The sequence below is a fragment of the Saimiri boliviensis genome, chromosome 8, assembly GCF_048565385.1.
Source record: "Saimiri boliviensis isolate mSaiBol1 chromosome 8, mSaiBol1.pri, whole genome shotgun sequence".
Taxonomy (NCBI): Eukaryota; Metazoa; Chordata; class Mammalia; order Primates; family Cebidae; genus Saimiri; species Saimiri boliviensis.
Genome location: NC_133456.1, coordinates 109,032,110 through 109,048,570, shown reverse-complemented (window position 1 = coordinate 109,048,570; position 16,461 = coordinate 109,032,110). Strand labels below are relative to the sequence as shown.

The window sequence follows — 16,461 nt, the reverse complement described above, 5'->3', positions numbered from 1 at the left end:
TACTCACGTTTGTGGTGATGCTGCGGTCAACACACCGATGGCACTGCCAGGTGCCTAAAGCCCAGCACCGACAGTTATGTGCAGTACATAATGCTTGCTAATTCCATGTTATAAGGTACAGACTGTGTTACTGGTTTATGTGTTTGCTATGCTGTGCTTTCTATTGTTACTTTAGAGTATACTCCTTCTACTCATTTATATAAAAACAGTCAATGGTAGAACAGCCTCAGGCAGGTCGTCCAGGAGGTATCCAGATTCTTAGGCACCTCTTTTGTTATTGTTACCGTAGGAGATGGCAGCTCCATGCGTGATCCTTCCCCTGAGGACCTTCCAGTGGGACGCCAAGATGTGGAGGTGGAAGGCGATGATACTGATGGTCCCAATCCTGTGTCGATCTAGGCTAATGTGTGTGTTTGTGTTTTTTGTTTTTCTTTTTTGAGGTGGAGTCTCACTACGGTGCCAGGCTGGAGTGCAGTGGTGTGATCTCGGCTCACTGTGACCTCCGCCTCAGCCTCCCGAGTAGCCGGGATTACAGGCGTGCACCACTATGCCCAGCTAATTTTTATATTTTTAGTAGAGATGGGGTTTCACCAAGTTGGCCACACTGGTCTGGAACTCTGACCTCAGGTGATCCACCTGCCTCGGCCTCCAAAAGTGCTGAGATTACAGGCGTGAGCTACTGCACCTGGCCTAAAAAGTCTTTTACATTGTGTGTGTGTGTGTGTGTGTGTGTGTGTGTGTGTGTGTGTGTGTGTGTGTTTTGAGACAGAGTCTGGTTCTATCATCTGGCTGGAGTGCAGTGGTGCGATCTCGGCTCACTGCAACCTCCGCCTCCTGGGTTCAAGCAATTCTCCTGCCTCAGCCTCTCGAGTAGCTGGGATTGCAGTCACCTGTCACCACGCCCAGCTGATTTTTGTATTTTTAGTACAGATGCGGTTTCACCATGTTGGCCAGGATGGGTCTTGATCTCTTGACCTCGTGATCTGCCCACCTTGGCCTCCCAAAGTGCTGGGATTACAGGTGTGAGCCACCATGCCCAGCCTACACTGTATTTTTTCTGTACCTTTTCCATGACTTGATATGTTTAGATACACAATTACTTACCGTGGTGTTACCACAGTTGCCTGTGGTATCCAGTGCCGTCACGTGAGGTACAGGTTGGCAGTCTAGGAACGGTAGCTGTGTCATCTAGCCTAGTGTGTAGTAGGCCATACCTAGGTTGTAAATGCACTGTGATGTTTGTGCCATGACAAAGTCTCACAAAGGATGTGTTTTTCAGAACATACCCAAACCCATTAAGTGATGCGTGGCTGTATTTCACATGAATTTTCACACTACCTCTACACAGTCATTCGGTAAAATAGATACTGTTGTCACCACCATTTTATTTTTTTATCGTTATCATATTTTGAGACAGAGTCCTGTTCTTTCGCCCAGGCTGGAGTACAATGGCATGATCCTGGCTCACTGTAACGTCTGATTCCCAGGTTCAAGCGATTCTTTTGCCTCAGCCTCCTGAAGTAGCTGGGATTACAGGTGACCACCACAATGCCTGGCTAATTTTTTTGTCTTTTTGTAGAGACAAGGTTTCACCATGTTGGCCAGGTTGGTCTCAAACTCCTGACCTCAGATGATCCAACCGCCTCTGCCTCCCGAAGTGCTGGGATTACAGGAGTGAACACCATGCCCAGCCGTCACTACTGTTTTAGAGATTAGGAAACTGAGGCCCAGAGAGGTTAGATACCTTGGTCAAGGTCACACAGACCTCTCTGTCGGGAAGAATTGGGTTTTGAAACTAACTAAGCTACCTGTCTGGGGCCAAAGCCGGTGCTCCCAGCCATTGGTTTTCCTTGCCCTGGTTGGTCAGTTTTGCCCCCTGACCTCTGAACAGAGAAAATGTGACAGGGACCCATGTCCCCACCACACAGAGCAGCAGGTGGTAGGTGATGTCAGCATGGTATGAAGTGTTTCAGTGGTTCATGGGAAGGGAGTAATTTTTATTGTAATTAATTGGTTAATTGAGACAGGGTCTCATTCTGTCGCCCAGGCTGAGTGCAGTGGCGTGATCACGCTCACTGCAGCATTTCTTCCTGGACTCAGGTGATCCTCATATCCCGGCCTCTCAAGTAGCTGAGAATACAGGCACATGCCACTACACCCGGCTAATTTTTTGTGTTTTTAGTGGAGACGGGATCTCACTGTTTTTCCCAGGCTAGGCTTGAACTCCTGGGCTCAAACAGTCCACCTGCCTTGGCCTCCCAAAATGCTGGGATTACAGGTGTAAGCCACTGTCCCCCATGGGAGCAATTTTTAACAGAAGTGGTAGACGGAGATGAATCGTAAGAGCTGGTAATGGAATCGCTTTTCTGGTAAAGCTTCTTAAGTGACCCGCTTCCCGGGTGGCCGCCAGGTGTTCATTTAGCAGACATTTGCCAAGTGCTTGCTTAGGGCTGGTTGCTTTCCCAGCTGGGGCTTCAGTGGCAAATGTGAGATGTGGTCCTTTTCTTCCCGGAAATTGGTACCATGTCCGTGCCTGATTAGCTGGGTGTGGTGGTGCCTGCCTGAGGTCCCAGCTACTCTGGAGACTGAGGTGGGAAGATCACCTGAGGCCAGGAAGTTGAGGCTGCGGTGAGCCATGATCACGCCACTGCACTCCAGTCTGGGTGGCAGCCTGGGGACCCTATCTCAAAAAAAAAAAAAAAAAAAGACATTATAAAAATAGGCTGGGTGTGGTGCCTCCATTCGTGTAATTTCAGCACTTTGGGAGGCTGTTGTGAGTTGATCACCTGAGGTCGGGAGTTCGAGACTAGCCTGCTCAACATGGTGAAATCCCATGTCTACTAAAGATACAAAAATTAGCATGACATAGTGGTGGGCATCTGTAATCCCAGCTACTCTGGAGGCTGAGGTAGGAGAATCGCTTGAACCTGGGAGGCAGAGGTTGCAAGGAGCCAAGATTGCACCACTGTACTCCAGCTGACTCCATTAAAAAAAAAACAACCCAAAAAACCAAAAAAACGAAAACTCTCATACCATGTTCACATCGCCTGCCATCTGCTGCTCTGCATCTTGGGGACATGGGTATGCACCACATTTTCTCTGTTAAGAGCTCGGGGACAGACCAGATGCGGTGGCTCACGCCCATAATCCCAACACTTTGGGAAGCTGAGGCAGGGGTATCATCTGAGGTCAGGAATTTGAGACCAGACTGGCCAACATGGTGAGACCCTATCTCTTTCAAAAATGCAAAAATTAGCTGGGCAACACAGCAACACTGTATCGAACAAACAAAACAGAAAAAGGAGGTCGGGTGCAGCGACTCACGCCTGTAATCCCAGGACTTCAGGAGGCTAAGGCAGGAGGATCACTTGAGGCCAGGAGTTCAAGACCAGCCTGACCAACATGGTGTAACCCCATCTCTACTAAAAATACAAAAATTAGCCAGGTGTCATGGCGGGTATCTGTAATCCCAGTTGCTTGGGAGGCTGAGGCATGAGAATGGCTTGAACCCGGGAGGTGGAGGTTGCAGTGAGCCAAGATTGCGCCACTGCACTCCAGCCATGAGACAGAGTGAGACTCTTGTCTCAAAAAAAAAAAAAAAAAAAAAAAAAAAAATTGCTCAGGGAGCAAAATGTACCAGCCTGGGTAAGAAAGCCCCTTTAGAGTCATGGTCCTTAGAGCTGGCTCCTAGCCACTTCCCGGTGTCCTACCATTCTCTGTGCGCTTCTGAAACACAGCCCCGTGTCCTGCAGATCCCACAGGCTCACTCCAGTCTCTGTGTTCTTGCTCCTGCTTCCAGAGCCCACCACTGATTCTTCAGGGCCAGCTCAGATCTGCTCCCTTCCACCTACTGCTCCCAGATGCTTGTAGCTTTGTAGTTTACTTTGGGCTTCTCTGTCTTTCTTCTTCTTCTTTTTTTTTTTTTGAGACAGAGTTTTGCTTTTGTTGCCCAGTCTGGGGTGCAATGGCGCGGTCTTGACTCACTGTAATCTCTGCCTCCCAGGTTCAAGCAATTCTCCTGCCGCAGCCTCCTGTGTAGCTGGGATTACAGGCATGTACCACCATGCCTGGCTAATTTTGTATTTTTAGTAGAGATGGGCTTTCTCTACGTTGGTCAGGCTGGTCTGTCACTCCTGACCTCAGGTGATCTGCCCGCCTCGGTCTCCCAAAGTGCTAGGATTACAGGCGTGAGCCACTGCGCCTGGCCGTTTCTGCCTTTATTCTTTCAGTCTTCAACTCATATTCTTGAGAGTCAATTGCTCTGTATTTTTCTATTTTTAGAAATATTTTTGTGGAGATGGGGACTCTCACAATGTTGCCCAGGCTGGTCTCAAACTCCTGGCCTCAAGTGATCCTCCTGCCTTAGCCTCCCAAAGTGCTGGGGTTATAGGCATGAGCCACTCACTGTGTCTGATGTGTTTTGCTTTTCAGAGAATTTCCTCTTATGCAGCTGAAAGCTTCTTGAGAGCAGGGGACACTTTTTTGCATGTGATCTCTTTCACGTGATTTTCCAGAATACCTCGCACTCTGCGTAATGGATGGTGAGTTTATTTGGTTCTGTTTTAAAAATCCCGAGTAACGGAATTGTCTCCACAGTGGTTTAGAGAGCCTGCTTTTCTAAATGTTTTTGTTACCGATAAGTTCTTGAGAACATTCCCCCTCTACTTTCTTCCTCTGGATTTCGTCTCTGTAAATCATCCCTGCCTTCCATGTGAGGGTTGCTCACTGTGTGCGTGCATTAGCTGCAGTGAGTGTCTAATCCACGGGGCGTTGCCCTGTGTCCCCCTTGCCTGTTTATAGGACCTTTTCCTTGGATACCGCCTTGCTGTGCTTGGGAAAGGGTGAGTTGTCAGAGAACTGCCATTAAGATCCTGCTTTAGTGCTGTGGCTACTCCAGAAAAGACTCTTGCCCAGTAATGGCCCAAAGCTGAACATAAATGACATTTGGCTGCTTCCCTCCTTCTATTCGTTGGGTATCCTGGGTGGGCTGTGTCCTGGGGTATCCTGCTGAATGCCATTACTCTATTACTTCCTTGTTGGGATTTCCCCTCTCAAACATGGCTTGTTGTGGTCTTGACATTATTTATGGGAAGCAGCGTGTATTTGGCGATTTTCTTTTCTTTTGAGATGAGGTCTCAGGCTGGAGTGCAGTGGTGCAATCTCGGCTCACTGCAACCTTCACCTCCCGGTTCAAGTGATTCTTCCACCTCAGGCTCCCAAGTAGCTGGGACTACAAGTGCACATCACCACACCTGGCTAATGTTTTTGTATTTTTTTGGTAGAGATGGAGTTTCACCATGTCAACTAGGATGGTCTCGATCTCTTGACCTCGTGATCTGCCTGCCTCGGCCTCCCAAAGTGCTGGAATTATCGGTGTGAGCCACTGGGCCCGGCTGGCGATTTTCATTTTTTACCTGTATAGATTGTGCCCCTTTGCAGTTTTATGACTTTTGGTCTGTGTGCCGATTTCTCCAAAATCAGAGCATGCAGCTGGGCACGGTGGCCCACGCCTGTAATTTCAGCACTTTGGAAGGCTGAGGTGGGTGGATCACTTGAGGCCAGGAGTTCGAGACCAGCCTGGCCAACACAGTGAAACCACATCTCTACTAAAAATACAGAAGTCAGCCAGGTGTGGTGGTAGGCTTCTGAAGTCCCGGCTAGGCTACTCCTGAGGCTGAGGCAGGAGAATCGCTTGAAGCTGGGAGGTGGAAGTTTGCAATCAGTTGACATCATACCATTGCACTCCAGCCTAGGCAACAGAAGGAGACTCTAAATGAATGGATGAATGAATGAACGAATGAATGAATAACATGGCTATGGTGTTTGGATTTCTGCTTGGCACTGGGTACTTCCTTAGAGACTTGATGGGTCCTTTACCCCGTCTGCATTCCTGTGGCTTAAGTACTATTTGACAGATGAGGAGAACAAACAGACGGGCCTCGGGTCACATGACTAAAAGAATAACTCACAGGGCCGGGATTTGAACCTAGAGCTGTGTGAAGAGGCTTCTGGAAGGCTGTCCTGACTGCGATGGAACAGACGTTTCCAGAGCCGGCTTTGAACCTCCTCTGGGGTAGGTCCACCACCAGCCACTGGTCCAGGGAGTGCCGCCAGGGGGACCCTCATGTGATAGTGTGAAGAGTCCTTATTAGTTTATTATTGAGTCACCAGAGCTGTGACTCTGTCTTGCTTCTCCCGAGGCCCTGTGCAGGCCTTGTCTGGAAGCGGGAGCTGGAAATTCTATTAGGCTCTGCAGGTGAGGATTCGGGGATCTGGATTCCCCCACCTGACTCACACTCCTGAGAAACCTCTGTGCTGAGAGAGGAACAGGCTTAGTCACCATTTTTTTTTTTTTTTTTTTTTTTTTTTTTAGACAGAGTCTTGCTCTGTCACACAATCTGGAGTGTGGTGGCAGGATCTCAGGTCACTGCAACCTCTGCCTCCCAGGTTCAAGTGATCATCCTGCCTCAACCTCCTGAGTAGCTGGGATTACAGGCGCCTGCCGCCACGCCCGGCTAATTTTTGTATTTTTAGTAGAGACGGGGTTTCGCAATGTTGGCCAGGCTGGTCACAAACTCTTGACCTCAGGTGATCCTCCCGCCTTGGCCTCCCAAGTGCTGGGATTACAGGCGTGAGCCGCTGCGCCTGGGCTTAGTGACCACTTTTCTAGGTCAACCACTCATTTTGTTATTGCGTGGCTATTTCTCTCCTGGCAAATGAAAAAGATAATTTTTGAAACATCCAGAGAACCCTGAGATTTTGAATCAGGCTGTTGGCAAACAAAATAAAACAAAACAAACAAACAAAAAACATAGTGTTCCTCCCAGGGTTCTGGCAAACAAAACGTGGTATTCTCTGGAACTTTTAAAAAAAGTATACCATCTTTATAATTTAGGTATCCATTGGCAAAAGGTCATGGAAAATTCAGTCAGATATTCAGAAATTCAGACAAAGTCTGCTTTATTTTTTCAAATGGCTGCAACATGTAGACTGTTTCTGTTCTTGTCCTCTTGTGTGAGTGGATGTTGTCCTGGTCACTTACGCAGATGAGGGAGCAGAACAGATATTCTTTCTTTTTTTTTGGTTTTTGTGATGGAGTCTCACTCTGTCACCCAGACTGGAGTTCAGTGGCACAATCTCGGCTCAATGCAACCTCTGCCTCCCGGGTTCAAGCGGTTCTCCTGCCTCAGCCTCCTGAGTAGCTGGGATGACAGGCATGCGCCACCATGCCCAGCTAATTTTTGTGTTTTTAGTAGAGATGGGATTTCATCATGTTGGCCAGGATGGTCTCGATCTCCTGACCTTGTGATACCTGCCTTGGCCTCACAAAGAGCTGGGATTACAGGCGTGAGCCACCGTGCCCGGGCAGAAGAGCTATTCTTTGACTTGAAGCTCGTTGCTCTTTCATTACTGAAGATTTTTTGTTTTTGTGGTTGTCCTTGTTGCGCTAAAATAATGATTTTTCTTTTCTTGTTACAATGTATTATAAATGTTATTCAGGAGTTTTTTTTAGACCACATTTACTTTGTTTCAGGGCTTGTTAATTTTAAGGAGTCATTATAAATAAGCTGTGTAATAAAGGAGCCACCATATAAGAATGCACTTTAAGTGGTTTCTTTCTATTTTTAATAATTGGAAAACACCAGGAGATCGCAAATGGGAAAATTAAAAATCTTGAACACCCAGTCTATTAAGAAAGATTGTCTGGTGTGATATGCAAAGTTGCTGATTGCTTCTATTTAGGGTATGTTTGGAAATCTCTGTGGCTCTTGTGATTTAGATGCAAGATGACCTTTTCATGTTGTCACAGGCAATTTCATAGCAATCAGAAGGAGTTTAAACTCTATCTCATATTAGGTTAACATCCAAAGGTATTAGGAGCCAAGCTGTTGAACATTCTAGTTTGAGATTCTGATTTTGCACATGGTTAGTGCCAGAGAAGGCGCCCCGGGCATGCAGCCAAGCTCACAGGCCACATCACAGCCTGCGAGGCCACGTTCCTCTGGAGTTCAGTGTGATCTCTGGAGGCCTAGACACCAATTCCTTCCGGGGGCCAGCCTCATGGGCATTCACCTTGCATGGGCAAAAGGCTCCATGCTTCGTCTGATGCACTGCTCTGTGCATCTTAAAACTCTTAGTAGTTTTTGGTGTGTGTGTGTATGTATATATATAATTTAGAGGCAGGGTCTTGCTCCATTGCTCAGGCTAGATTGAGATTGTGTGATCATAGCTCACTGCAGCCTCCAACTCCTGTGCTCAGGTGATCCTCCTGACTTAGCCGCCTGTGTAGCTGGGACCACAGGCGCACACCACCACACATGGCAAACTAAAAGTTTTTTTTTTTTTTTTTTTTTTTTTTTGTAGAAACTATGTCTTGCTATATTTCCCAGGCTAGTATTGAACTCTTGGCCTTTGCCTCTCAAAGTGTTGGGATTATAGGCACAAACCACTGTGACTGGCCCCTTAGTATTTCTTTATTAGAACAAGAGTAACCCCATTTTCATTTCACACTGGGTTTCACAAATCAGGTAGCTGATCCCAGTCCCTTTCAATTAGAAAACTTGCTTATCTACTGTTTTTAGCCTAATATCAAAGACATTTTGGTGACTAAAATTTTCTTAGGGTTAGCGGTTAAAAAAGTTTATGGAACACTAAATTTACTGGAGACTTGGAAAAGTTTTTTTTGGTGACATCTCTATCCAGGTGTGAGGGGGCATTTCTTTTTTCTTTCCTTTTTTTTTTTAGATGGAATCTTACTCTGTTGCCAGGCTGGAGTGCAGTGGCGCAATCTCGGCTCACTGCAACCTCTGCCTCCTGGGTTCAAGTGATTCTTCCGCCTCAGCCTCCCGAGTAGCTGGGACCACAGGCGCGTACCACCATGACTGACTAATTTTTGTATGAGAGTAAAGGTTTTTAGGCTACAAGGAATCTGTCACACTTGAAGCCTGTTTTATGTAATGATTATTCAGTGTGACAATTAAAAGGAGGCCAAATAAATCCTTCCTTTTATGAAGTGGATAACATAATGGCATTTTGGTTTTGCATGTGAGTATTGCCCAGAAAAAAGGGGAAGATTTCTCTTACCATCATGGTCCCCAGTCAATATATGTTTAAGAGCATTTCTCAACTAATTTAAGGCTCACATATTTAATAATGCTAAAATTGGCTAGTTGGTCATTTGTCAGGTTGTTTTTGAGTTAAAATGAATGGTTTGAGCTTAAGATGAAATCAATGAGAAGTGTATGCCTGTGTGAAGTAGCTTGGTGCATTTTTATGGACACTTCCATTTTGATTTATTTGAAAGCCTGCTTTTTTTCTTTATTGGAAATAAAAAGGGAAGTAGGAATGAAAAGAAGTACTGGTTGTGTCTTGAAAATAGTAGTGAAAGGAGGTCAGCTTTGTATCTGCATTGAGCACTGACAATGGACCCGCACCTTATAAAGTTGTAGAATAAATGCTGTTCCCTTCCTGGGGTGGTCACAGCTTGACTTGGGTGATTGCTTCTGAATCCTGCAAAGAGAAATCTTGAGTAGCAGTTCTTAAAAAATGTAGGAAGGACTAGAAAATTATGCTTTCTTTTTTTTTTGAGATGGAGTCTCCCTCGGTTGCCCAGGCTGGAGTGCAGGGGCACAATCATGACTCACTACAACCTCTGCCTTCTGGGTTCAAGCATTTCTCATGTCTCAGCCTCCTGAGTAGCTGGGATTACCAGGGTATGCCGCCATGCCCTGCTGATTTTTGGATTTTTAGGAGAGATGGGGTTTCACTTTGTTGGCCAGGCTGGTCTGACCTTAAGTGATCTGCCTGCCTCAGCCTCCCAAAGTGCTGGGATTACAGGCTTGAGCCAGTGCGTTCCGCCAATTCTCAAGTTTTCCTAAGAAGACAGTGCCAGCCGCCGAGAATCGGTGAGACAGTCTGAGCTCTCTGATGGCTGTGGTGTGGCGTGCAGAAGCAGTCCGTGTTCACTTTCGGAGTCTCGTCAGTGTTCACTGTCTTGCTAATTGGGTGATCCCAGATGTGCCAATCAGCTGGTACTAGGGGCAGGTTTGATTGTTAGAAATGGCACGTGTGATCGTGCTGCTGCCTGATGAGTTTTCAGAGTAGAGACATGGCCTTTCAGGTGACTTGGGAATATAAAACAAGAGTAAAACCTTTCAAAAGAAGAAAAACTGTCTTTCTGGATACTCATGACACTTCTGACGCTGTGTGGGTTTTTCCACAGCAGCCCATTCTCCTTGGAAACTGTGACTTTAAGCGAAATGACATAAACAAAACCAAATTTTTCATGTTTTTTCATCAATGTTAAAATGAAATGATGTGGAACCAAATGATGATATTTGAGTATGTTGTTTTGCTTACAGTTCCCAAGAACTTATTGGACACTGAGGACTTACTGTATCAGCTTTTAGAGAGAACAGTTGAACAACAATTACGTGAGCTTATATTTGGACTCTGTGGATGAAAAGCATGTTTTGGAATGTGTGCCTAGCTTCTCACTATATAGTCAGCCCCGTGGGCAGTTTTTATCTCTGTCATGTGTTGTAATGGTAATGCATGTGAAATCCTTATGGCATGCATCACACTGGCTTGTACTAGATGATAAGCTGCTTGTGGGTGAGCCTCACTCACCTTTCAGTAACTTACACAGGATCTTTCACAGGAAATGCTCAGAAATGCTACTTTCTCTTCATATTAAAAATACAAAAAATGAAAGGTGCAATAGTCTGTTTATTATCATACCCAGACATAAAAATGCTAATACTGTTTAGAAAGATTTCAGTCATAAAAGTTTAAAAACCAGGCTGGGCACGATGGCTCACACCTGTAATCTCAGTACTTTGGGAGGCCAAGGTGGGCGACTCACCTGAGGTCAGGAGTTCCAGATCAGCCTGGCTAACGTGGTGAAACCCCATCTCTACTAAAAAGACAAAAATTAGCTAGGTGTGGTGGTGGGTGCCTGTAATCCCAGCTATTCAGAAGGCTGAGGCAGGAGAATCACTTGAATTTGGGAGGCAGAGTTTGCAAAGAGCCAAGATTGTGCCACTGTATTCCAGCCTGGAGTGAGACTTTCTCTCTCTCAAAAAAAAAAAAAAAAAAAAAAAAAAAAAAAAAAAAAAAAGTTTAAAATCCAGAAATTATGGGCCGGGTGCAGTGGCTCACGCCTGTAATCCTAGCACTTTGGGAAGCCAAGGTGGGTGGATCACGAGGTCAGGAGTTCAAGACCAGCCTGACTAATAAGGTGAAACCCTGTCTCTACTAAAAATACAAAAATCAGCCAGGCGTGGTGGTGCGAGCCTGTAGTCCCAGCTGCTTGGGAGACTGAGGCAGGAGAATCGCCTGAGCCTGGGAGGCAAAGGTTGCAGTGAGTGGAGATTGAGCCACTGCCCTCCAGCCTGGGTGTCAGACCGAGACTCTTATCTCAAGAAAAAAAGAAAAACCAAAAAACAAAAACCAGAAATTAACATGGACTACTCGATTTCCTGAATAGTTAAAAAATATACTATGACTTCAAGTAATAATAGCACTTTCTGTCTTCCTTCCAAGCACTTTGATTAAATGTGTCATTTATTTTTATTTTATTTTATTTTTTGACCTCAGGTGATCTACCCACCTCAGCCTCCCAAAGTGCTGGGATCATAGGTGTGAGCCACCGCACCCGGCCAGTGTCATTTAATCTTTACAACACCTCTGCAGGGTGGCAGTGTTTTTATTGGTTTGTTTGTTTTGTAGTTGGCACATGGAGGAGAAGTAACTTGCCCGAGGAAGCGCAGCTAGTAATGGACAGATCTGGGATTTGAAGTCAGGCCTTTCCAAGCCCACACGTTTCCACTGCACTTTTCTGTCTGTATTCTAGCTAACCAAGCTGTTGCTCTAATAGAATTTATTTAGGGCATCAAACCACATAAGCCAGGTTTCAGAGTATAGGTTTTTATCTGAAGTATTTGGAACTAAATAATTAAGTTAGCCACGTGTCAAATCCCTCTTTGTTTTAGGATTTATATATTTAAATACAATTAGAGTAGATCTTTTCAATTTTTGTTGTTGTTGTTGTTACTGTAAAGAGCTTTTTGTGGTGGAACTAATTTTGGTGAGCAACAGAATGAGAACTCAGGAAATGTCGAAGCAGGAAAATTGATACAGTATTTCAGAACATGCTCAGAATAAAGCCTTTATTTCAGCAGTGAATTGAGTGACCTGCAACCCGGGGAACTGTCAACATTAATGTCCATTGCTTGGACTTTAGATTAGCAGGCGTTTGGTTCACCAGACACTGGGTTTTATTAAATCTGCCCATTTCAAGTCTTGTTGAACTTCAGAATTACTTGAGTGTGTTATTGTCTCTTTCTTACCTAGTACAGGCATAAAGAATGTTGAAAATCTGTAAGATAACTAAATATTAAGGAAGTTGTGTATTGGGAAATCAGCATACTTAGATCCTGTTATGAATGGATGTAACACCAAAATAATCTTTTATTTTTTATTTATTTATTTTGAGATGGAGTCTGGCTCTGTCACCCAGGCTGGAGTGCAGTGGCACAATCTCAGCTCATGGCAACCTCTGTCTCCCGGATTCAAGTGATTCTCTGGCCTCAGCCTCCCGAGTAGCTGGGACTACACATGCTCGCACCACCATGCTTGGCTAATTTTTGTATTTTTAGTAGAGTCGGGGTTTCACCATGTTGGTCAGGCTGGTCTTGAACTCCTGACCTTTTAATACATCCGCCTTGGCCTCCCAAAGTGATGAGATTACAGGCCTGAGCCGCCGAAAAGTAACTTTTTCTACAAATAGTTTAAAAAAGTCTATTCACAGAGCTAAAATCACACTTAATGGAGAAATAATGAAGGCTTTAGCCTAACATCAGGAGCAACACAAGAATGTCTGCTCCCACCATGCACATTCAACTTTGTGGTGGAATTTCTAGCCAGGGTAGTTAGAAAATGAAATAAAAAGCATCCAGATTGTAAAGGAAGAAGTAAAACGATCTCTATTTGCAGATAAGATGATCCTGCAGAGAGACAATCCTAAGGAATCACCTAGATAACTATTCCATTTAATAAGTGAGTTCATCAAGGCTGCAAGATACAAGATCAATATACAAAAATCCATTATATATGTATATGCTAGCAAGGAAAAATAAAAAAGAAATTAAGAGAACAATCCCATTTACAGTATTATCAATAAGAATAAGATATTTAGGAGAAAATTTGACCAAAGAAGTTCAATGCTTGTACATTGCAAAGTACAAAATGTCATTGAAAGAAATTAATGGAGACTGAAATAAATGGAAAGACATCCTGTGTCTGTGGGTTGGAAGATTTACTGTTGTGAAGATAGCAAAACTCCCCAAATTGATCTGTAGATTACACACTACCTGTCAAAATCCCAGCTTGCCCTTTCTGCGAAAATTGAGAAGCTGATCCTGAAATTCAGAAACACAGGGAATTCAAAATAGCCAAAAGAATGTTGAAAAAGAAGAGCAAAGTTGGATGACTCACAATTTGATTTAAAAACTTACTACAGGGCTACAGAAATCAAGTCAGTGTGGTCCTGGTATAGAGATCAGTGGACTAGAATTAAGAGTTCAGAAATAAACTCTCCATTTATGGTTTATTTTCTTTGGACTGTCTTATTGACTAAGATAATTCAGTGAAGGAAAGAATAGTCTTCTAAAAAATTGTGCTGGAGCAACTAGGTATTCATATATAAAAGAATGATTTTGGACCATTTTCTCACACCATATGTAAAAATTAACTCAAAATGGAACAATGACCTAATATAAGAACTAAAACTATAAAAGTCTTAGAAGAAAACATGGGTGTGAATCTTTATGCCTTGAAAGCAAAGCTACGGAAATAAATACATTGTATTTCATCAAAAATTGTGCGTCGAAGGATATCATCAAGACAGTGAAAAGACAACTCACAGAATGGGAAATGTGTTTTGAAAATCTGTAAAGGGCTTGAATCTAAAATATGTTAAAAACTTTTATAACTCAATAATTAGTAGGTAACCCAATTAAAAATGGGCCGAAGAAGCCAGGTATGGTGGGTCATGCCTGTAATCCCAGCACTTTGGGAGGCCAAGGCAGGTGGATCACGAGGTCAGGAGTTTGAGACCAGCCTGGCCAAGATGGTGAAACCCCATCTCTACTAAAAATAAAAAAAATTAGCCGGGCACAGTGGTGGGCGCCTGTAATCCCAGCTACTCAGGAGGCTTAGGCAGGAGAATTGCTGGGAGGTGGAGGTTGCAGTGAGCCAAGATCATGCTGCTGTACTCTAGCCTGGGTGACAGAGCAAGATGTCTCAAAAAAAAGGTAAAGGAGATGAATTGGCATTTCTCCAAAGAAGGTACACAAATAGCCCATATACACATGAAAAGATGCCCAATATCTTTAGCTATCAGGGAAATGCAAATCAAAACCACAGCCAGATGTCACTTCATACCTGCCAGGATGATTTGTAATAAAAAGACAGATAATAACAAGTGTTGGTGAAGATGTAGAGAAGTGAGAACTCTCTGAGGCTGCTTGTGTGGGTGTAAAATGGTGAAGCTGCTTTGGAAAGCAGTCGTTCCTCAAGAGGTTCCACATGGTGTTACTAAATGAGCCAGCCATTCTGCTTCTACGTAGACATCCAAGAGAAACGAAAATATGCGTCCATACAAAAACCTGTATATGAATGTTCATAGCAGTGTTATTGATGGTAGCCAAAGAGCAGAAATAACCTAAATGTTTATCAGTGGATGAATAGAAAAAAAAAGGTGTATATATCCATACAATGATGTGATATTTGGCTGTAAAAATGAATTCAGTGTTGATATATGCTACAGCTCATGGCTGAACCTTGAAAACATTTTGCTAAGTCAAAGAAGCCAGTCACAAAAACTACGTATTGTGTGATTCTGTTGATATAAAATATCCAGAGTAGACAAATCTATTGACACAGAAAGTAGATTAGTGTTTGCCTAAGGCTGAGGGTTGGAGGAGAGTTGAAGAGTAATGGAAAGTGAGTGAGAAAAGGTCCACTGTTTCTTGGGGAGAAAAGATGCAAATGTTCCAAAATCGATTGTGATGGTGATTGCACACTTCTGTAATTATACCAAAAACCATTGAATTGTACATTTTAAATTGGCAAAGTGTGGATTGTATCTCAGTGAAGCTTTTACACAAAAAAATAAATCGGTTAGTCTATGGAGTATTTCCTATAGCAGCTGAAAGTTCAAACAGAGCCAAGGGTGGTGGCTTCTGAATGTAATCCCAGCACTTTGGGAGGCCACGGTGGGCAGATTGCTTGAGCTCAGAAGTTCCAGACCAGCCTGGGCAATGTAGTGAAACCCTGTCTCTACAAATAATACAAAAATTAGTTGGGTGTGGTGGTGTGTGCCGGTAGTCCCAGCTACTCAGGAGGCTGGGGGAGGAGGATTGCTTGAAGCCTGGAGGTGAAGGTTGCAGTGAGCCAAGACTGCACCACTGTACTCCAGCCTGGGCCGTAAACTGACAGATCCTGTCTCAAAAAACAAAAAAAAATAGTTGATACTAATTTAATAATATAAAATAAACTGTGGCACATTATGTAATGGGATACTCTGCAGACTTTTAAGTTGTGATGCAGAATGTTTTGAAGGACGCGGGCAGACAATATACTGCTTAATGTAAAAAATTAGTTGACAAATAATATGATCCAAATTTTGTGGAAGAACATTTGTAATAGATTTATGGGGAGAGGGCTGGAAGTGTGTGTGCACACTCCTGATATTAACAGCAGTCATCTCAAGGTGTTGAAATGACAGATGACTTTAATTTTCTCCTCTTGCCTTGCTGTATTTCCTAGATATTCTATAATAATCATGCATTAGTTAGCAGAAAAAGAAGTTTTAAGTAAATTCACCTGCAATGTAATGTTTTCATACTTTAACAAAAAACAGTAATGTAGAACTAAGAAGATAACTTTACCCTTACGTATTTTATTTTACAGTTATTGCTATGCATAGAATGGTGACCCCTTCCATGCTTTGACACACACATACACACACAGGAACACACACATTATATGTATATTATATAACGGCTCACTTTCATTGAGTTAAAAATATATACATAGATGTTGTAAACTCTTAATGAAAGTTATATTATGTATATATATATTTTTTTCTGAGACAGGGTCTGGCTCCATGGCCCCTGCTGGAGTGCAGTGGTACAGTCTCGGCTCACTGCAGCTTCCACCCCCAAGGCTCAAGCGACCCTCCCACTTCAACCTCCCGAGCAGCTGGAACCCTGGCTAATTTTATTTTATTTTTTTTTGGTAGAGATGGGATCTTGCTATGTTGCTCAGCCTGGTCTTGAACTCCTGAGCTCAAGCGATCCACCCACCCACCCCAGCCTCCCAAAATGCTAGGATTACAGGGATGAGCTACCGCACCTGGCCTGTATGGGTATCTTTATGTCATAATAATTGCTCAGT

The 16,461-nt window shown here is 43.8% G+C and overlaps 1 protein-coding gene and 1 long non-coding RNA gene across 5 annotated transcripts in view; both read left to right on the top strand.

Annotated features, from left to right (window-relative positions):
- Window positions 1–16,461, top strand: part of CAMK1D (calcium/calmodulin dependent protein kinase ID) — a 469,993-nt gene that overhangs the window by 21,483 nt on the left and 432,049 nt on the right. The gene's annotated exons all lie outside the window — the stretch shown is intronic.
- LOC141585454 (uncharacterized) overlaps window positions 1–16,461 on the top strand; it is a 57,384-nt gene that overhangs the window by 21,047 nt on the left and 19,876 nt on the right. The window contains exon 2 of the long non-coding RNA XR_012518962.1: window positions 1–16,461. This exon is cut by the window's left edge and continues 15,418 nt beyond it; it is cut by the window's right edge and continues 19,876 nt beyond it. This is a non-coding gene — a long non-coding RNA (uncharacterized LOC141585454).